Raw genomic sequence first — 23,822 nt, 5'->3', positions numbered from 1 at the left:
GCGGGTTTAGCTGGTTTTGTAATTTTGTTTTTTATAGTGTTAAGAATTTACTAGTAGAGATCCAATTTATAGAAAATAGAAACAGTGGTTATGAAACAAAGATAGTTTGTATGGATGTTTCAGCTATAGAGTTAGGTAAAGAGAAATATAATCTTCATTGACTCAAATATTTATATCTATACTACTAAAATCTATATTACTATTGTAATGATAATTCACTTTAAATTCTGTAATGATAAGTCATTCAATTTAAAATGAATTTCACTTTGGAGATTTGGTTTTGACTTGTCACGTTTACTAAAATCCATTACATCATGAAAATAAAATTATAGAATATTATCACATAACAAGACTTGTACAATAAGCATGTTTTCCACCCTTTCAAGTCTGGTTACTTTCACAAACAAACAAACAAACACCAAAAAAGCATGACTGAGGCAGCAGGATGGAGGGAAAGGAGCACAGTTAGATAGCGGAAGGAAAAGTCTTTCAGCCTGGAAAAGAGGACAGCGTGGAGGCAGCTGTGTGCCAGTTTCCTCATATAGAAATCGGGGCTTCAGAGGATCCAGCATTTTCTAAGAGCTAGTGAGGCTGGATCACCTTCCAGCCCAATCCTGTCAGATGCCACCAAAATTTCTGTCCCCCATAATCTCCGAACTGGGAGCCAAGCTGCTGAGAAATGCTGCTTGGTAGGAGCTGCAGCATATCACATGGATTCCTGCAAGGGTTTCCACTCCTACTCTAGTTAGCTAGGGAGGTTTTGATTCTTTCCTCATGCTAGCCCCTAAGAACTTAGGTAACACACACAGAGGCTTTGACGTGTTTGCTGAACTCAACACTCTGTGTATGGAAGCATTCTATGCTTGTTTGGGGGATACTAACCCGTGTTCTGCCAGACTACCTGGTGGTAGAGCTACAACAGTAAGCTGTCAGTGACCTTTCTCTCTTTCCATTTGGAGACCAGACTGATAAAATAGGCAGAAACAGTGGTCTTAGTGATTCTGCTGCCTGGCAATGGTTGTTTGTCCTCCAAATCTAAAGAAGCTTGGTCCTGTGTGTGAAGCCTAAGGCCAAAACCTAGCTAATTCTGCTTGTGTGACAGGCTGCTACAGAGGGCTGAGTGTTATCAGGGCCGCCCCATCACGTCTGTGACCTCCCCGATACAGGAACACAAGCCTCATTTCTCAAAAGTGAAGCAGTGGGCAAGGCAAGGCTGGGTGTGGATTGGGGTAAACATGTGACTTCCCATTACTGCAGGATTATTTTAATGTTAACCCTGAGACTGTTTGAAACTTCCAATAGTGTGCACAGAGCTTTCCTTTCCGCATTAGAATTTGTTCTCTGATCTGGGCACAGGGTCTTTTCTGAGATGGACACTCAACCAAAGACCATGAGAGGATAAAACCTAGAACCTCTGTTCGGATGTGACCCGTGATAGCTCAGTAATCAATTGGTTTCCCATAGTAAGGGGAACAAGGACTATTTCTAACAGGAACTCAATGACTGGCTCTTTGACCTCCCCACCACCCAAGAGAGGAGCAGTACTGTTAGGCCACAGAGGAGGACTTTGCATCCAGTCCTGAAAATACCTGACAAAACGGAGTCATATGAAAGGAGAGGAAGAGTCCCCCTATCAGTGGACTTGGAAAGGGGCAGGGAGGAGATGAGGGAGGGAGGGTGGGACTGGGAAGGGAATGAGGGATACAGCTGGGATACAGAATTAACAAAATGTAACTAATGAGAAAAATAAAATTAAAAAAAAAAGAATTTGTTCTCTGGCTAAGTCCTCAAATCTGTTCCCATGATAACTACAGAAGCAAGTACAGATCACATCACTGAGCAGCAGTTCTGTGGAAGCAGAGGCTGCCTGGTTGGGAAACAGCGGAAGTGTTGCTGGGAATGCCACTGCATCAAGCTCTGCAGCTCTGTCACTGGACTAAAACTTGTAGGGAGATAAGAAGCCATGCACCGCCTTGCAAACAGGCCTCTCTTCATTTGTTAGGTGAGGGGAGAGGCAACTATGCCCACTGTGTAAATTGAGGCACAGGCCATGGAGGCTCCTACCGAAGCGGACTGCAGGGCAATACCCCTCAGTGGGCTGACTCTGGCCTTCCAGTGCCCTGAGTGTGCTGTTCCAGGGGGACCTGTGATGGTAACAATGCCCGAGGGCTGCCAGGGTACCCAAATGTTTAATTTTTAGTATTTTGTTTGATTTTAGGACGTCAAAGAAGCCAGAATAAGCAATTCATTTCTTCTTCTCTTTCATCTTTTATTTTATTTTATTTTTAAATAAAGGCTCACTATGTAAACTCCATCTACCTTCAAAATTGGGATCCTCCTGCCTCCACCTCTTCAACACTGGGACTTCAGGTGTATGATTCTATAACTAGCCTACAGCAACGTATTTCTAAAGGCATGAACATTGAAGATATTTTGTTTATTCATCTGAAAAGCATTTTTAGAAATTTCTTTAGCTGTTTTGTGACTCTCCCCACTGCTGTCTGTATTAAATAGTTTCTAATCCTTACATCCTCTGCTGGCAACTATGATTAAGAGAATAAAGCTTGGTGTAAATGAAGGTTTGTAAGCCTGACACCTGCTTTTCCAAGAGTACATTATGCTGGGTTGGTGAGGGGACAGCTGCTACCTGCCAGTTTGAAAGTCAGAATGTGGGGATCAAAGGAACGGAGCATACAGTTAGGTGCCTGATGCATTACCAATAGAATAACTTTACTGAAGACATATTTTGTGAACAGATTCAGCCTGGCTTGGTCATGGCTGCCAGGAGAGGTATGAAGAAAAGCAAGGCACTGAAGATACCCAAGTTTTAGCTTAGTAGCATTACGGACACTGAAGCATTTTTGGAGCCAGGGAAGACCAGTAATAGCTATGAATTTTTTTTTTATTTAAAAAAAATGCTGAAAGTGAACATTCTACTTTGCATTTGGATTTACCCAATGAAAAAGAAATATTTATATAGAATCCAGTACAGGGAAATGGTGCTTTGAAAATAGTCATACTATGGACTCAGTTTTATAATCAGTATTACATACTTAATTCCTCTTACAAGAAGCAAGGATGATCAAGAAAAAAACACCAGGCAAGGCAAGCGGCGGTGTGAGCGTGCAGCGCGTCCTGTGTTAAATTGAAACAGCCCCAAAGTTCAACTTCTTCACTGTTCAAGGAGAAAATCTGCTACTATGTACTTCAGGATAAAGGATTTGCAACTATATGGTGCTTGAGAAATATGCTATTGCTGTAATTTAACTCACTGTATGTGGGCTTCAAGATGCACAGTGGCATTCCAAACCAACTTTTAAAGAAAATTGCATGGAATTTTCAAGACATCAGGAGTGTTCTGAAGAGTTATGCAGAGCAAACGGATTTTTGATAGTTATGAACTCCATTTAGTGCAGCCAGATTGTAGGGAACGCTCTTTTTGCCTCAGTATGGCTAGAATTACTGTTGACAAAGTTTTAATTTAAATTTTTAAGAATTTAAACTGAAGAATATAGGTCAGTGAATTTTCATTCACTGTATAAGTGTCACTACTGGCAGAAAGCAAGCTTTGTTAGTGAAGGACCAATTCTGGCCCCAGAATCCATCTTTTCTGCTGTAGCTGGGATTGAGTATGTCTTAGCAGGAATGATTTGGATCTCAGTCAGTCAATCAGTAGCCTGAACATGCACAGCTAGAAACATGCCTGGCACAGAAGAGAGGCTCGGTTCAGAAAACACTTTAAGTGCATTTGTGAGACTGATCAGAGTTCACAGAAATCACTTATTGCAATCGCAAGTTGAAAGAGGTTCCATCTATCCTAGCAGGTTGTAGATTTATATAGATTTATAATAGTAGAAAATATACCACATATCTCCAAAATATAATTCTACAATTGCCAACTGGTTTCCTGTAGTTGAAAAATACAATAAATACTTGTAGAATCTGCCACAGGCATAACACGTTTAAAAGAGCCTTTCTATAAACCAAGAAAACTCAAGAACTTAAACTAGCTTTCTAATCTAAATACTATTTTGATGAATGCAAACTAAAAATTTGTACTTTTCATAAACTAAGAGAAACAGCTTTCAAATCAATAGGCAAAAAAGATGAACATGTTCTGCGGGAAAGCTGTATAGTTCTATACACTGTTTGGTGCCTACCGCTCTGAAGAGCCCTCAGCGCTGGCATCAGTCTGCCCTTCTGCAGATAAGAAATATGGTGGACATAGGAGCATTTCCTGAAATTGCTTTGGTCCCCCATATTATCAAAGTAATTAAGTGTGGCAGAAATCTATGGGTCCATGAATTTGGGTTCTGGCGGGCAGCTTTGCAATGGTACAGGCCACAAATATGTAAGTAACCAATAATCACTTACAGTGATAAGTACTAGGCACACAAAGCTCTAATGTGAGGAAAAGTCACAATTTATGTGTGAATTTCAGCAAGCTTGATAAACTCACCTCTTTTTTTTGACATTAAGGAGAATTCTTTAATCAGAATACAAGAGGGAAAAATATCTGAATCTATACTAATTTATAGCATTTTAGAAAGTGAGTCGTTTGCAAGCCTTGATTGCAAGGTGTGTTGGAAAGGCAAAGTTGAGAACGAACACTTTGAAGATTTTGTCCAATTTCTTCTGTAAACCAGAGCAGACGGCATGATTCTCAAAAAAAGCCAAGTACATTTGCCTCGCATAAAATAAGACTGATTACATTTCAAGCTTTTCATTTATTTTATAGAGCTAAAAATTTTAAGTTCCTTTTTTTTGTGCAAGATGGGCAGCTTGAATCTTCTCTCTTGCTGTGTGTACCATATATGCACGATATGTTTATATACCATCTACATCACCCTATTATCCTTCTGTTTAGTAGTATAGAGTGCTTTATACTATAGGATCAAAAGAATTTAGAATGTAGAATTTAGAACATTTGCCCCTCATGCAGGTTCAGGGTGCTCCTGCAGATGACTCTTGGGTGACCCGCCCCCATGGAGTGACGGCTCTCACATCAGAGCAGTGTCCCTGGGCTCTGACTTCCAAGCGTAGCTTTCCAAGACTGACTGCAGAGGAAATTCCAAATATACAGAGGCAAGGAAGGGGCTGGATCCTATTAGGGGACTATTGTGAATTTTAAAATCTAATAGTAGAACAGAAGAATCTTTATGAGAAGAAATAAAATATCTTCAAAGCAAAACTGTTTTCTTGGAGAAGCTCCTAAAGCCATATGTGAACAAAGAGGAGATAGTAGAAGAAAGAAAGAAAATTGAGTTGTGTGGGGGAAGGGATACTTGAACCTAAATAACTGGGGTGTTTAATAATATGCCAGTATCAATCATCAAAAACTATGCAACTAGTTTTCTACACATTTTTCTGCATTAAAGAAGTATTTACCATATGAAAATACCATGACCTGTAACAATTAAATTACATCTGTGAATATTATTCATTTTACAAGGATACATATTCCAAACACACACATACGCATGCACGCACCACATCCGACACACACACCAGACACCACATACAACATAAACATCACACACCACAAACAAGAGAAAGACGTCAGAACTTCTTAAAGATGGAGTGAGCTTTGGTTTGTTTATCCTCCTTTTTCAGTTTTAAAAAATCTCCTTTTCTCTGCTTGCTATCAGTCATATTCAGTGACAGCCATGTCACTTTCAGCATGAGAGGCACAGCACATGGCACAGAGGCTGCAGCAGCCAAGCCAACTCAAGTCAACTGTCAAAACAGTTGAAAAGTTCAAGCTATTTATTAAATGTCAGACAATAAACCCTAGAGGAGAAACACGTATGACAGATAAACTGTGTGGTGATTGAGTCTTAAGAGAATGTTTCAGAAAAAGGGTTAATAGGAAGAGTTGAATACTGGAGTTAAAGTTTGATAGGCCAGCCTTTCTGCACATACGATAGCTTTGTGAAACATCCATACTACAGAGAAACCATCAAGAGGTTCTGTTTTTTGGAAGATGGGAGGCAGATAGACTATCCATTCTTGGTCTATAGATACAGAATCAACACACTTGATGAGCTTGGGAGGTCTGATGCCATCCGCCCTAGGACACTCTCCCGGGAGATGCACTGTAGTTTCCCCACCCCTGAGCAGTCATTTACTGGGGTCCACTATGTCATATAGACTTTGGAAGAAGTAGAAATGCACCAAGTGTTTTATAGACCTTTGCTGCTTGAATAATTAAATTCATTTAGTCACAGTCACTGCAGCACAAGGAAGTTTGAAGGCCTGTGGAGGAAAGTGTGTAAGACTACATAGCTCAAAATAACTTTATACTTATTTCCAAGTGGTTCTGTACAAAAGGTCCAAGCAAAATCTGAAAGGATCACCGAAAAGCTGACTGAGTAGAAAAACTATGAAACCACCTTTCTTAAGTCCCCTCCCTTTCTCCGAGAGCATGGACGGCAGCTGTGGATGGGAGAGTGGATGGAATAAACCACAGCTTTCCAGTGTACTGGGCATTCCTGAAGGATGTTGCTGGGTCACAGACACTGGGCCTCTCATGAAGAACACAATATGCTTTAGGCTGGACTTTCTAAGCAGAAAGCCAACAATAGAAGGTTCAGGGTACAATTAGACAAGAAATTCATTAAATAAAAGACAGTTTTTTTAGAAATAATGTCTGAGCCATGAGTTTATCTTGAAGTGAAGTAGATGAGCTGGGTAAATCTTTACATTATGGGACCCTGTCCAATGAACAGAGGAACCAACATGAAAAAGCTTTCAATCTTTTGCCAAAGATAAGACTGTTTGTATATCAGTAAGAAAAAAAAAAACAACTGGGTAAGCTTAAAACAATAGTGAGTAAGTTATTGGTCACATCTGAAAGGTGAATTAAACCATTCAGGATTTTGAAAATTGCTTAGAGAAATGATCATGACCTTTGACCTTTTCTACACATAGACAAGTGAGGGCATGTGGAAGGAGGGAGGGGTCTGATGCCTATGAGGAATGGCTGCTTCCACTCCCCCTTTCCTCCAAGGCTTTCTTATCTCAGAATAGGAGGCCACTAAAGATAAAGCAAGAAGAGGAGGCAGAGCAGGGAGCTACACCAATGACAAATCTGATTTTGACCCTTTAAAGAATGTTCATTAATGGAAACTGAGGCAAATGGTGATACTGAGGCCTAAGGACCTACCGAGTTCACATCTAACATCTGAGGAGAGAACAATTATCCATGCTATTTTGTATGACACAGTTATGCATTTCCAAACATGTATGCATATGAAAAAGCTATGACTTATCCATTGTTATCTGAAGTTGGTTTAAAACAACCATTTAAATGGAGAAATAATACTTGTTTGAGCAGCCAAGAAATCTGGACATCAGCTGCTGTAAGAGGTGGCAGTGATGGCTACACTATACAGATCTGTCTGGGGTCCACATGCTTGCCCACTGAAAAGATATAATGGTTCTAGATCTTCATAAATTCACTTACTACTGTAAAAAATGGAAATTCAACAAAATTTACTTTGTTGGCATTTTACTGCACTGTGTGTGTGTGTGTCTGCATGCACGCACGCCCACGTGCTCATGCACACCACGCCACATGTACAAAGGCTGGAGAACAACTTGTTACAGTTGGTACAAATGAGTCCTAGAGATGGGATTCAGGTCCTTGGGCTTGGAGCTCTTGCCTTTATTTAGTGAGACATGCCATGGGCTCCAGAATATTTAATTTACAAAGAATTATACAAAAAAAAAAATGAAATTAAGAAAGTGATGGGCTGGGGACATAGCTCAGCTGCAGAATGCTTGCCTAGCATGCATGAGGGTCTGGACCAAACATACTGGACATGGTGGCTCACGACTCTAATCTCAGCACTCTGGAAGTGGAGACAGGAGTGTCAGCAGTTCAAGGATATCTTCAGCTACATAGTGAGTGAGGGGGAATCCCAAGCTAGAAGGCTGCCTGAGGGAGAAAAAACATGTTTAACACATTAATGAATATTGAACCTAAAGAGAGTTTCTAAAAGGCAGTAAATGTTCCTGGGCCTATCACTGACCTATGAGTAACTGTGTAAGAAGTTACTTTAATACTAAACCCAGATGATACTGTAGTTCATAAACTGTGCAGCGGCACCACACCAGATCTCAGCTCCCATTTCTGTAGGCTCAAGTATTAACAGTAACTCTTAAAATGGAATGTTTAAGGAATTAATGTAATGCCTACAGAAAATATCAAATAAACCGCAATTATTCTATCATTATTATGATGGAAGTTGACATTTGTTCTTGGAAGAACTATGTACTTCATTAGTAGCTATTACCCAACATAATGTTTCCTTTGCTATAATATATGTTAAGTTGTTGCCATGGGAATGATGAATTAAGACAGGATAAGGCATAACAAAAATTGGAACTTCCCCTAAATTTCCAGATAGAATATTTTCATGAGGTTTCTTCAACATTTGCCTGTGTGAACATGCCATCAGTTTGCATTATTTCTGTTCTTTCTTTAGATTAACCAATGCACACAAACTCATCCATTCAGACACCTGCTCCAAGTCTTCCCCAGGGCCTCACAGTAACTTAGATACCCTCTTCTGCTGCCCCTCCCCCAAATGGTTCCCCAGCTAGGGCAGTCAATGATTCTGTCTTCTCATAAGCCCCTACATCTTGCAGACCTACCTGTTAAACTGATGCCGCCATATTGCTTAAAACTACGGAAAGCTTACTAATCTATGACTATTTCTTCTTATCCATTTCTTAATTTGGGGATCTTCCACAGAGCCCACCAGCAGTGTGCACACTTCATAGTAAAGCTTTGCTGAATGAAACAGTGCAGAATTAAGCCTAGAATTACAAAAGGATTTAAGAATCACATAGGGCAAGTATCTTCCCAGGCTTCCCTATTCACTCCACCTCAGAGATGATCTCTCCTTTCATAGATCTTTGAACAGAGAGCTCATTACCACTCAAGACAGCATTTTCAAAAAGTTGTGGCCACCAAGATGTCCTTTGTACATTTTTTCATTGAACGCTACAAACCACGAAGCTGGCGTTCAGGGTAGGTGTTGCACCGCTGCGTGCAAACTCCAGCGATGGTACACTGACGAGGACAATGATGATTCTCCTTGCATTTGTGCTTAGAGCATGGCCACCATCAACTAAAATGCTTAGTCTGCACAGTAGAAAGCAATGAAATAAAAAAGCGAGCATGTTGCAAAAAGAAAAAAAAAATCCCTTGATTTGAGCTAAGTTTTCCGTATCTATAAAGGAGACTCCTTTAGGGTCCTCCTTGTTGTTCAGCTTCTTGGGTATATGGATTTTTAGTATGTTTATTCTATATTATATGGTTAATATTCACTTAAAAGTGAGTATATGCCATGTGTTTCTTTCTGGGTCTTGGTTACCTCACTCAGGATGATCTTTTCTAGTTCCATCCATTTGCCTAAAAATTTCATGATTTCCTTCTTTTTAATAGCTGAGTAGTATTCCATTGTGTAAGTGTACTACAATTTCTGTATGTATTCTTCGGTTGAGGGGCATCTAGGCTGTTTACAGATTCTGGCCTATTACAAAAAAAGCTGCTATGAACATAGTTGAGCAAATGTCCTTGTGTATGGTAGAGAATCTTTCAGGTATATGCCCAGGAGTGGTATAACTGGGTCTTGAGGGCATAACTATTTCTGAGAAAGCACCAGATTGAATTCCAAAATACTTATACCAGCAATGGAGGAGGATTCCCCTTTCTCTACATCCTCTCTAGCAAGTGTTGTCACTTGAATTTCTGATCTTAGCCATTATGATAGGTATAAGATAACCATACTAAATCTACAGCCCAAAAGCTACATAACAAGGAGGACCCTAACGAGGATGCTTAATTCTCATTCAAAAGGGCAAATAGAGCAGACACCGAAGCAGATGAAGAAAGAGAACAGGATGGGAGCCTAACACAGATGTCCTCTGAAAGACTCCACCCAGCAGGGATTCAAAGCAGATGCAGAGACCCACAGCCAAACTTTGGGCAGAGTACAGGGAGTGTTATGGAAGAAATGTGTGTGTGTGGGGGGGGGCGGGGAATAGAAGGACCCAGAGGGAAAAGGAACTCCACAAGGAGACCAACAAAGCCAAAAATATCTGGACCCAGGGGGTCCTGCAGAGACTGATGCATTAACCAAGTACCATCCATGTAGGAGACCTAGAGCCCCTGCTCAGATGTAGCCTATAGCCAGTTTAGTCTCCAAGCGAGTTCCCTGATAAGGGGAGCAGAGGCAATCTCTGACATGAACTTGGTTGCCTGCTCTTTGATCACTTCCTCCTGGTGGGGTGTCCTTACCAAGCCAGAGAGGAAGAGGATCCGGGCAGTCCTGATAAGACTTGATAGGCTAGGGTGAGAGTGCACTAGGAAAGGGGCAGGGAGGGTAGGACGAGGAGGAGATGAGGGAGGGGTCTACAATCAGGATACAAAGTGAATAAATTGTAAAAAAAATAATAATAATAAAAAGGAGACTCCTCCATTAGAACGTAAGGTTAAAAGCAGCTAATTAAAATTAAACACAGTACTTCCAAATTCAAAAGAAAAGAAACTTTGCAAAGTTTGTACTTTAGATAATAGTTATGTTAAACATAGAATTATAGCATTCAGTTATAAAAAGTTAATTTAGAGCAATAGAATGTATGTAGTGCTTGGAGGTGTAAGACTGTTCATGTGCATAATCATACAAATAGGTTTACATTGAAAATATGGGTTAGGCTATTTCTAACTTAAAAACTCTACTGAAGGCAAAGTTCTGTTCAGTTGGTTATGGTAGGAATTTTTTTCATAGAGAAAATTTAATTTAAAAAATTTTAATAGCTAAAAGAATTAAGTGAACTTAGCAAGAATGAAAAATACTGAGTCAGCATATAAATATTTCTTTTCTACTTATGAGAAAAATATCTGTTAAAATATGTAACACATTTAAAATAGGAGCAAATGCACACAATATACAGAGATGTATTTAACCAAAAGCTATAAAGCATTGCTGATAGAAATTAAATCATAAACACTACATATATGTAAGAGGATTCTTAATATTGTTAAGATAGTGATTCTCCCTTCAACAGAAGTATGGGTTAAGAAGTATTCTTAAAAGTCTTTGTCACTAAATTGGAATGTGGTAGTTTATTATTGAAAATGGCGGAGCCAAGATGGCGGCATCAGGAGAACACCCTGTCTGAGAAGCAGGACAACACACTCCGAGCAGCGACCAGGAGACTGAACTCTGGTCCCTAAAACAACAGCTATCGTGTTTCCCAGGTGAGGGGAGGCTCCCACGGCGTGGGAAGCGGTCGGGTCCACTCTCGGCTGCCCAGCCAGAACCCGAAAGAGAACCCGGCTAATGCGGGCTTTGGGTCTCCAGGCTGGTGCTGCAAGCCTGCTTGTCCAGATCAGTTTCCCAAGCTGATTGGTGGGCACATGGGTGCCTGAGGCTGGGAGTCCCAGTCGCAAAAAAACCCAACGGGGAAGGAAAGTTGCCAGACTGGTCACCGATCACCCAGTCTTTCCCTGGAAGGTCTCTCCGACCTCGGCGGGTACCTGCCGCCATCACAATTGAGCTCCTGCCGCGCACGGATCTCAGCTGTGCGCCCAGCTCAAAATCCCTACTCCCTCTTCGGAGGAGGCAGGAGGCATCCAGCAGAATCTGCCACAAACCACATTGTCTGTACCCCAACCCGAGATCGGGGCTGAGAAAACCCAATCCTTTCGGGCACTCCCCCAAACGCCGCCATAACCCTGCCGCAGTGGAGTGGAAGGATAAAGAGGAGCACAGCGGCTTCACAGTGCAGGAACTCCAGTGCTACCTGCCGCTCCTAGCAAACAAACTACAGCTCAGGATCTGGGACTGTGGTCATTCTACATGTCCTGAGATTATCCTGGGTCCAGCGCAATAAGGTCTAGCAGCAAGTTCTATCACCGGCGACCCCCACCCCCAGAGAAACGCCGCCAGCTCAGGATCGGACTGAGAAGCCCCAACCCCTGCTGGCACTCCCCTGAGAGCACCTCCATAAGCTTGACCTAGCAGAGGAGAAGGTCAGAGGGGAAGGACAGAGAGGCAGCCTGCCAAGGACACAGCACCCTCTCTCCAGCGGCCCCTAGCAGAGAAACCCAAGCTCTGGATCTGAAGTCACTCAACCCTACCCGGTACTCTCTTGGGATCAGCAAACATAGATTCTACTGCTAGGCTGCTTCTAGCAGAGAGATCTGGACCCGGGATCTGGGATTGAGTACACTCACCCTAACTCTTTCCCGCGCCACCCAGGGACCAGTCAACATAACCCCTCCTGGCAGAGGGAAAGGACAAAGAGGCAGCACACAGGAAAGGTGGACACTGAGTTCTGCAGCCACAGTGTCACAGAGCTGACTGATAGCCTACCCGTGCACTTCCGCAGCAGGACAAAAACAGAGAGTAGTGAGCAAGGGGAACCTCTGTGCATTCCAACTGGTCCTGCAAGAGAGTGAGTGAGCCTTCTAGGGAGAGCTTGCCCCAGACCCAGGGCCTCTCCACAGAAGCAACCAGACGAGATCCCTGGCTCCCACACTCCTAGTGTGGGCATCAGAGGGATTCTTGGGATAGCGACCCCAACAGTGAAGCCTCTGCCTTGTGGGTCCACCAAGGTAATCCAGGCAAACAATCCCTGGATCTCAGTCAGAACTGCGTAATAGTGGCTTGCAGGCCACTGCAATAGTCAGAGAATCTGCGCATGCACACTGCGCCTGCTAAAAGCGCACGCGAATAGCGCCAGCATCACATTCTTTACTTAGGCAAAACTGAAAACAAAATGCACACTCCCAAAGCAGTGAACCTCTCTCATCTTCCTGAAAAAACAGTCCAGAAAACAGAAAGAGAGGATCATAGCCCAAACTACAATCTCGAGGAACAACCAGTGAGGATTATAAATAACCAGATGGCTAGAGGCAGACGTAAGAACACTCCCAACAAAAATCAGGACACAATGACCTCACCAGCAACCCCACAAAACAATGGACACTTCAATTCACTAGGTATACAAGAAAACGACCTCAAAACTATGTTTCTCCAGCTACTAGAGGCCCATAGAGATGAAATGAACAAAGCCCTCAGAGAAATAACCAAAGAAATCGAGACTAACTAAGAGGAAACAAATCGTGCTCTCAGAGAAATGACCACAAAAATTGAGGCAAACAGAGAAGAAATGCACAAAGCTCTCAAAGAAATGTCCACACAAATGAAGGCAAATAAAGAAGAAATGAACAAAGCTCTTATAGAAATACAGGCAATTATACCTAAAGAAGTAGAGGCACAATTAGTGATACATAGAGAGGAAACAGACAAAAAAATAGAAGCTATCATTGAAAAGCAGGAGTCCACATTCAAACAGATGAAGGAAATGGTACAAGACATGAAAACAGAATTAGAATCAATAAAGAAAACACAAATAGAGAAAAACCAGGAGCTGGAGAACATAGAGAAAAGATCAGGCACTACAAAGGTAAGCATCACCAACAGAATACAAGAAATGGAAGAAAGAATCTCAGGAGCCGAAGATACACTTGTGGAAATTGACACGTCTCTCAAAGAAAAAATAAAATCAGAAAAGTTCCAAACACAAAACATCCAAGAAATCAAGGACACCATGAAAAGACAAAACCTAAGAATAATAGGAGTAGAAGAAAAAGAAGACATCAGGCTCAAAGGTCCGGAAAATATTTTCAAGAAAATTATAGAAGAAAACTTTCCCAACCTAAAGAAGGAGATGGCCATAAACATACAAGAGGCCTACAGAACACCAAGTAGACTAGACCAGAAAAGAAATTTTTCACGTCACATCATAGTCAAAACACTGAACCTACAAAACAAAGAAAAAATTCTAAAAGCAGCAAGGGAAAAAGGCCAAGTAACATATGAAGGTAGACCTATCAGAATCACACCAGATTTCTCAACAGAAACTATGAAAGCCAGAAGGGCCTGGACAGAAATCATACAGTCCTTAAGGGACCACAGATTCCAACCCAGACTACTATACCCAGCAAAACTTTCAATCAACATAGACGGAGAATTCAAGATATTCCAAGACAAAACCAAATTTAAACAATATCTACATAGTAACCCAGGTCTACAGAAGCTACTAGAAGGGAAACTCCAAACCAAAGAAAACAACTGCATCGAAGGAAACAGAGGAAATAGATAACTACACAACAACAACAAAACAAAACAAAACAAAACAAAAAAACAAAAGAAGACAAGCAATGAAACTCAGTGACACCACCAACACCACATCTAAAATAAGTAACAATTGTTGGTCACTAGTTTCTATCAACATCAACGGACTCAACTCCCCAATTAAAAGACACAGACTAACAGAATGGTTGCGGAAACAGGATCCATCATTCTGTTGCATCCAAGAAACACACCTATGCAACAAAGATAAACACTACCTCAGAGTAAAGGGCTGGAAAACTGTCTTTCAAGCAAATGGTTCCAGAAAACAAGTGGGAGTAGCCATCCTAATATCTAATAAAATAGACTTTCAACCCAAGTTAATCAAAAAAGATAAGGATGACCACTATATTGTCATCAAAGGAAAAATCCACCAAGAGGACATCACAATTTTGAATATCTATGCCCCAAATACAAGAGCACCTACATTCGTAAATGAAAAAATATTAAAGCTTAAATCACACATTGATCCTAAAACCCTAATAGTGGGAGACTTCAATACTCCACTCTCACCAAGGGACAGATCAACTAAACAGAAAACAAATAGGGAAATAAAAATACTTACAGAGACCCTAAATCAAATGGACCTAATAGACGTCTACAGATCTTTTCATCCAAACTCAAAAGAGTATACCTTCTTTTCAGCACCACATGGAACGTTCTCCAAAATAGACCATATAGTTGGTCATAAAGAAAGCCTCAACAGATACAAAAAGATTGAAATAATCCCTTGTATTCTATCTGACCACCATGGACTTAAGCTGGACCTCAACAACAACAGAAATAACAAACTGCCTACAAGTACATGGAAACTGAACAACCTGTTACTCAACGACAGCTGGGTTAAGGAAGAAATAAAGAAAGAAATTAAAGACTTCCTAGAATTCAATGAAAATGAAGGCACAACATACCCAAATTTATGGGACACACTGAAAGCATTGCTTAGGGGAAAATTTATAGCACTAAGTGCCTGCAAGAAGAAATTCGTAACAGCACATACAAACAACTTAATGGCCCAACTGAAAACCCTAGAAAAAAAAGAAGCAGATACACCCAAGAGGAGCAGAAGGCTGGAAATAATCAAACTCAGGGCTGAAATCAATCAATTAGAAACAAATAAAACTATTCAAAGAATCAATGAAACAAAAAGCTGGTTCTTTGAGAAAATCAACAAGATAGACAAACCCTTAGTCAAACTAACTAAAAAGCAGAGAAAATCTATCCAAATCAACAAAATCAGAGATGAAAAGGGTGATATAACTACAGACACAGAGGAAATTCAAACAATCATTAGGTCATACTACAAAAGCCTATATGCTACAAAATTTGAAAATCTAAATGAAATGGACAATTTTCTTGATAGATTCCATCTTCCAACATTAAGTCAAGATCAGGTAGAAAGACTGAACAGCCCTATATCCCCCAAGGAGATTGAAGCAGTCATTCACAGTCTCCCCTCCAAAAAAAGCCCTGGGCCAGATGGTTTCAGCGCAGAATTCTACAAGACCTTCAAAGAAGTGCTCACACCAATTCTCCTCAAACTATTCCACAAAATAGAAACAGAAGGTACATTACCAAACTCATTCTATGAAGCAACAGTCACCCTGATACCTAAACCACACAAAGACCCAACAAAAAAAGAGAACTTCAGACCTATCTCTCTTATGAACATTGATGCAAAAATACTCAATAAAATACTTGCAAACCGAATCCAAGAACACATCAAAGATATCATCCACCACGACCAAGTAGGCTTCATCCCAGGCATGCAAGGATGGTTCAACATACGGAAATCCATCAATGTAATCCACCACATAAACAAACTGAAGGAGAAAAACCACATGATCATCTCCTTAGATGCTGAAAAAGCATTTGACAAAGTCCAACACCCATTCATGTTTAAAGTCTTGGAGAGATCAGGAATACAAGGCACATATCTAAACATAGTAAAGGCAATATACAGCAAGCCTATAGCCAACATCAAACTCAATGGAGAGAAACTTAAATCAATCCCATTGAAATCAGGGACAAGACAAGGCTGCCCACTCTCTCCCTGCCTCTTCAACATAGTACTTGAAGTCCTAGCCAGAGCAATAAGACAACTAAAGGAGATCAAGGGGATACAAATCGGAAAGAAGAGGTCAAAGTGTCACTTTTCGCAGATGATATGATAGTATATATGAGCGACCCCAAAAATTCAACCAGAGAACTCATCCAGTTGATAAACACCTTCAGCAAAGTGGCAGGATACAAAATCAACTCAAAAAAATCAGAAGCCCTCCTGTATACCAAAGACAAAAGGGCTGAGAAAGATATTGGGGAAACAACACCCTTCACTATAGCCAATAACCACATAAAGTACCTTGGGGTGACACTAACCAAGCAAGTGAAAGACCTGTTTGAGAAAAACTTCAAGTCTCTGAAGAAATAAATTGAAGAAGATCTCAGAAGATGGAAAGATCTCCCATGCTCATGGATTGGTAGGATTAACATTGTGAAAATGTCCATCCTGCCAAAAGCAATCTACAGATTCAATGCAATTCCCATCAAAATACCAACTCAATTCTTTACAGACCTTGAAAAAAAGATTCTCAGCTTCATTTGGAGAAACAAAAAACCCAGAATCTCCAAAACAATCCTGTACAACAACAGATCATCTGGAGGTATCTCCATCCCCGATCTCAAGTTTTACCACAAAGCAATAGTAACAAAATCTGCATGGTATTGGCATAAAAACAGAAAGGAGGATCAATGGAACTGAATAGAAGACCCAGAAATAAACCCACACACCTATGAATACTCGATATTTGACAAAGAAGCCAAAACCATTCAATGGAAAAAAGACAGCATCTTCAACAAATGGTGCTGGTCCAACTGGATGTCCACATGCAGAAAAATGAAAATAGATCTATATTTATCACCCTGCACAAAACTAAAGTCTAAGTGGATCAAAGACCTCAACATAAAACCAGATACTCTAAATCTGTTAGAAGAAAAAGTGGGGAACAGCCTAGAACTCCTTGGCACAGGAGACAACTTCCTGAACAGAACACCAACAGCACAGGCTCTAAGAGCAACAATCAATAAATGGGACCTCATGAAACTGAAAAACTTCTGTAAAGCAAAGGACACTGTCATCAAAACAAAACGCCTGTCTACAGATTGGGAAAGAATCTTCACTAACCCTTTATCTGACAGAGGACTAATATCGAGTATATACAAAGAACTAAAGAAGCTGAAAAGCAGCAAACCAAGTAATCCAATTAAAAAATGGGGAACAGAGCTAAACAGAGAATTCTTGACAGAGGAATATCGAATGGCAGAGAAACACTTAAAGAAATGCTCATCCTCATTAGCCATCAGGGAAATGCAAATCAAAACGACCCTGAGATATCACCTTACACCCATCAGAATGGCCAAAATGAAAAACTCAAGGGACAACACATGCTGGAGAGGTTGTGGAGAAAGGGGAACCCTCCTCCACTGCTGGTGGGAATGTAAACTGGTACAACCACTCTGGAAATCTATCTGGCGCTTTCTAAGACAATTAGGAATAGTGCTTCCTCAAGACCCAGCTATACCACTGCTAGGTATATACCCAAAGTTTGCTCAAGTACACAAAAGGGATATTTGCTCAACCATGTTTATAGCAGGTTTATTTGTAATAGCCAGAACCTGGAAACAACCCAGATGTCCATCAACGGAGGAATGGATACAGAAATTGTGGTATTTTTACACAATGGAATACTACTCAGCAATCAAAAAGGAGGAAATCATGAAATTTGCAGGCAAGTGGTGGGATCTAGAAAAGATCATCCTGAGTGAAATATCCCAGAAGGAGAAAGACAAACATGGTATATACTCACTTATATAGACATATAAGATATGATAAACATAATGAAATCTATACACCTAAAAAAGATAATCAAGAGAGCGGACATGGGGTAAGATTATCAATCCTCGTTTAGAATGACAGATGGGAAGTGCATTGAACGTATGACAGGAGTCTACTGAGCGCATGGGAAAGACTCTAACTAGCAGTGTTTTCAAAGCAAAGACTCATGACCAAACCTTTGGCAGAGTACAGGGAATCATAAGAAAGAAGGGGAGTTAGTCTGATGAGGAAAGGATAGGAGATCCACAAGGACCAAACATATCTGAGCACAGGGTCTTTTCTGAGACTGACATGCAACCAAGGACCATGTATGAATGTAACCTAGAACCTCTGCTCAGATGTAGCCTGTTTCTAGCTCAGTAACCAATTGGTTTCCCATAGTGAGGGGAACAAGGACTGTTTCTAACAGGAACTCAATGACTGGCTCTTTGGCCTCCCCACCCCCCAAGGGAGGAGCAGTCCTGTTAGGCCACAGAGGAGAGCTTTGCAGCCAGTCCTGAAGATAGCTGATAAAACAGGATCAGATGAATGGGGAGGAGGTCCCCCCTATCAGTGGACTTGGCAAGGGGCACGGTGGAGAGGAGGGAGGGAGGGAGGGACTGGGAGGGAATGAGGGATCGGGACACGGCTGGGATACAGAGTTAATAAAATGTAACTGATAAAAAAATAAAATTCAAAAAAAAAGGTTTAAAGATAAAAAAAAAAAAAAAAGAAAATGGCGTAAACACTGTGATTGTTCCATCTTCTATTTCAAGGGAACCTAGCTACATTCTTGGGATGACTTAGTAACCAGGGAAGAAAATAAATAATTTCTTTGCTCCAAGAATACAAAAGCATTTAGAGAAAGTTATAAGTAAATATTTCAGGGCAACAGAATGGCTCAGTAGGTAAAGACTTTTCAAGAATTGGGTCCTATGGAGCCACATAATGGAAGGAGAGAATTGATTCCCACGACTTGTTCCCTGTTCCCTGAACATTGTAGTACACAAACACACACACACACACACACACACACGGAATTCTCATTCATCATATTTCCTCATTCTCTTCTTGTGTCCCTTTCTTTCAAATAAATAAATGTACCAAATTTCAGGTGAGAAATCAGGTCCATTATTTAGAAGGAAAGAGATCATGATATTTTCTAAATGCAGCAGAATGAAGAATAAAGAAGTAGAAACAGAGAAAAATTTCTAAATGGACATATAAAAAAATGAGAATTTCTGAAACAGAGGGTTTGGCAAAGCAGTACTATTCTGCAAGGAACAATGAGTGCTATTTATATTTAAATAATAGAATGGGAAATGAGAATAATAACAGTAAGCAATAAAGTATTCTTCTTGACTTGCAAATACATGTTCTAAAGCTCTTCTCTGTCACTTTACAGCTATTAGAGTTAGTCCTGCTGACAAAGAGAGGCGCATCTTACCCGGCAATCTTGGAGCAGTTTAAAGTACAATTTAAACTGAAACAAAAAGAAAAAGCTAAAAAGTTGTTTTAAATGGAACATCACTGTAGGTAATACACACCTAATAATACAAAAAATAAGACGATATAATAGGAGTAAATTGATTTTTGGTATAAGACTTAAGGAACGAGAGGCATTTTTGCTGTGGGTCTTGCAGACCTTGTTTTTCTTTTGTCTCCCTGGCAGAGCTGCTTGGATAATGCATCCCAGATTCTAATTTGAGTTGACTAACAGCAAAACAGATCTGCGATCCCAAGAAGGGTTCGGGAAGGTGCAGCCCATTAATCTTTCAAGAGTGGTAGAAGGTCAATACGGCAAGCATGAAGCACGGCTATATCAAAGCAAAGATTAGTCTTACCAGAGCACCGCTACCATTCTTCCTGCCGGGGAGAAAGAGCTGAACTATCATCTCTGCCGCGCAGCACCAGGGTGGCCCTGACCTCCCAGTGCTCCTACGGTGCGCTTCAGGATGAGGGAAACAAACTGCACCTTTCCCACACAGAGCACAGGACCTGGCACACATGCATGTTCACTTTCTATTCTGACAGAATGAATGTGTATCAGTCTGTAACTGTTAGGTCAACTGAAATGACAGCTCTCATGGTAACAGTAGGCACAGCACAGGCTTTGGTTTGAGAAACCCTCTGTCCCGAGTAAGCCAAAAGTCTGGTGCACTTTACTGTCAAGTTAAAGTGTCCCAAGGCAGAGCAGTAATGTGACCGAAAGCAATACTTAGAAGGCAGGAAAAGACTCAGAAGAGCACTTCCGGGCTTCCAAGAGCAACAGGAGTAGCTGAAGCAACAGAGGAGCTCATGGAGTAGCACGGAGCAAAGCCACCTGGCGGCGAACGCTGTTCAGCAGTGGAGTCAAGACCCTGAGCTTGACTCCAGAACTGAAAAACAGGTCAAAACACAGTGCTGCTGCAGGTGTTGAAGACCTGTAGCTCCCTAAACTACAATGTGAGTAGGTAAGTATTTACAGCCCTCTTTAAAGGCTACTTGACAGTCTGAGAATGGAAACAAAAAGATATTTTTCAGAGTATACTTTTAAGGGTTCTCAAGAATTCTAAAGTTAAAAAATGTGCTAACAACTCTCCTGTAACCTGGGTCCCCTTTACAACTGCCCCCTGACACAAGGGTTACAATGAAAAACTTTAGTGTGGAGACACTAATGGAGAGAATACATTCCATTTATTGTATCTGATGGTATTCTGTGCTGCCAGGATAAGGGCTGGTTCTGACCTCTGAACAGAAGATGTGCAATGGTTCTACTCCTTGTTCTCTTAACAGCCAGAGACACTTTTCTGAATGAGGAGAATTTTCAATAGTAATCTTTAAAAGAAATCAAAAAGATATTAGCTGACAAACCATCCAAGAAACATAGAAAGACATACAAAAACTAAGAGTAAGTTTTCGGGAAGAATACTGAGAAGAGAGAGGAAGTCAATCCAGGATAAGGTTGAGACGTAAGCATGCCAGGCTTCTGCTGGGCTGTTCTTCCTCTCGCTGCACCAGCTAGGGTCCGGAAGTCACAGAGACAGCTATGGACTAACACACCTTCAACTTGTAACTATGTTTCCCACAAAGAGGAGGCAACACTGAAGAAAGTGTGTGTGTGTGTGTCCTGGGTAATTTCTAAGAACTAACCATTACTGAGTGTCCAGTTTAGCAGTGGGCACTACCCCCGTACTTTCTATTCATTTTCACTCCCTCCTGTGGGACATATTATGTGGCTTAACAGATGGCAAAACTAAGAGATTAAGCAACGTACTTTAGGGTTATGATGAACAGAACAGAGAAAAGTGTAACTATAACCAAACTTCCTGAGTTTCAGCCCCCATCACCTCCCCCCCAATTTGTTCAGTGACAAGAGTGACAGCACTGGCCAGGTTTCTCTTCAGGGAACCATTTCCAAAAGGCTGCATTTTCCACATAGATGTTTCTGACTTACTGACTCGCTTATAAATTGCTATCCTTTACCATGAAGATCTGTTTAATGTGGAGGAGTTAGAAGCATATTAGTATGATGGCTTTCTGCATGACAACTGTATCACACATCAGTTTAAATGAACATACCTTTGTAACAGCCTGGCGAGGTGCTGCTACCCACTAGAGCACACTCGACACCTGAGAGGATCTTGACAAAAATCATAAAGAAACGCCAGGGTCAGGGTAGTCAGGGTACCCTGCTACACTGTTAAGAGCACCCTCTTACCCACCCAAAGTAGACCCACATCTAGTAAATAGCACCGCAAGAAAAGGGAAGGAGGAAAACGATCAACTTGAATGTGGGTAAAGCAGACATATGCAGTCACCAAAAGAACGACATCCCTTAGAGATAAGGTATACCTAAAAAAATGTCCAATTTTAAAGTGGCCTCAACAGTCAAATGGTTGTTCTGATTTGGTTGGATATATTCATCATTTATGCACAATCACAGAATCTCTGCTCCATTCCCACTACCTAGAAATTCTTCTTTATCTGGTCTTCAACATGGCTCACACACTCAGGAGTTTAAAAACCATGAAGGTTCAGATATGCGGACACTGCAGAGGGGATCGAGAAGCATACCTTTGCAATTCGAGACACAAGTAAACTAAGTCTTGGAGGCAAGCTTTTAGCATACTGTCACCACAGAGGAGGCAAATATAACAAAATCCTGAAATACTGAAAAAGGGCAATGTCACAAAATTACAGGAAGTAAACAAATGGAAGAAAAGTCCCAGGACCTGGGACAGGAAGCTGGTTGGAGCGCCTCCAGTCAATCTTGCCCCTGTTCTTCCTCTGATAGGAAAGCAGTGCTCTCAACCAGCATACACCCCACTGCTCACTTGACTGGGCAGCAGGTAAACAGAGAAATCAATTCTCTACTTTACAAATAAGTGAGTCTCTTATACGTGAGGACACTTCCTTAAGGTCAAAAACAGATAAAAAGTTCAACTTTAGATTTTTCTCAAGCTTAACACCTTTTCTCTTCCCTGAATCTTCTGGAACATTCTCTGCACTTGCTGAGTTAAACGTTACAAGCTGGACAGGAACTTTATTATGAAACAACCAACCAACCAACCAAACAAACAAAAAAAAAGTCTCCAAAACAGTGTAAGTTCAGTGACAGTTTTCAGCGCGGAGTCTCCTAACACTGTATGGAAAGGGGAGGGTGCTTAGTCCAGATCCCTTGGCGATTAGTACCATGACAACTGGCAGGGCCGGAGGAAGGAGAGCACAAGAAACCTACGGAGCACATGTGTCTCCACATACGTGGAGGAGACTCTCCAGGCCCTCAGAATCAGGAGCTTCAGGATAATCTTTATAGTCAGGTGTCTAAGTCTCATCTTAACACACCAAGCCAGGCAAGAGACTACAGAAAAGGAAAGAGAAAACACCACATCTTTACAGGATTTAACTAGGAAAAGACAACAACATGGAAACAGCATGTTCCAAGAGTCTGTACAAAAAGTATTGAAAATATGAATATTTCTTAGTTTTTTTTTTTTGTTTGTTTTTTGAGAAAGTAGATATAAGTTACGTACAGAGCTTCATGCATGCTAGGCAAACAATATGTCAATCGGCTACATCCCCAGCCCCTACATTGTCCTGTTGGGGCTTTTGAATTTTTCTAAATGGCAGACTTGGAATCTGACAATGTACCCATCTCTTCCCTAGGGCAGGCCAGCATGACAGCCTAGGATTGGAGTCACAGCAGACAGAAAAGCGAAAAATGGAAGACTTAATGGGATATTAATTTCCCTCAAGACAGAAAACAAATTTAAACAATTTAAACAGTCAGAAAAAGGAAACATTTCTCTTTTATATGACAAATATACAGATATTTGTCATTATATAAAAACTATATATAGGTCAGATACATATTGACAGGAAAAAATGTAAAACACAACAAGACAAGAAAGGCTGGGTTATTCACCTATTTCAACAGGGTGCATACTCTTACGACAGTGTTTACGAGATCTATTTAAGTACTTACATACCTTAGACTGCTGATAGAAACATACCCCAGTACTCCAGCTCCCTCTTAGAGTGGCCGTTCTGATGATGCAGAGACCCAGCACTAAGAAGGCTTGCCTTCAGAACATCAGACATACACCTTACGCAGCACGACGTAAGTGAGGGAACTAAATATGTTGACTTTATTAGTCCTGTTTATGGGATCAGATCTGAAGGTTTAGTTGACCTTATTTCCATTTCCCTGCTCTTCAATCCACATTCTTTAATCTTGTCTGTGTAGGTGCATC

General features: G+C 41.0%; 1 protein-coding gene across 1 annotated transcript in view; it reads right to left on the bottom strand.

Annotated features, from left to right (window-relative positions):
* The window catches only part of Fbxl17 (F-box and leucine rich repeat protein 17), a 456,093-nt gene that overhangs the window by 140,110 nt on the left and 292,161 nt on the right, over positions 1-23,822 (bottom strand). The window lies entirely within an intron of this gene.

The sequence above is a fragment of the Psammomys obesus genome, unplaced genomic scaffold, assembly GCF_907164565.1.
Source record: "Psammomys obesus unplaced genomic scaffold, mPsaObe1.curated_primary_1811, whole genome shotgun sequence".
In the NCBI taxonomy this organism is placed as follows: domain Eukaryota; kingdom Metazoa; phylum Chordata; class Mammalia; order Rodentia; family Muridae; genus Psammomys; species Psammomys obesus.
The sequence above is the reverse complement of the archived record's forward strand: the minus strand, read 5'-3'. Positions and strand labels throughout refer to the sequence as shown.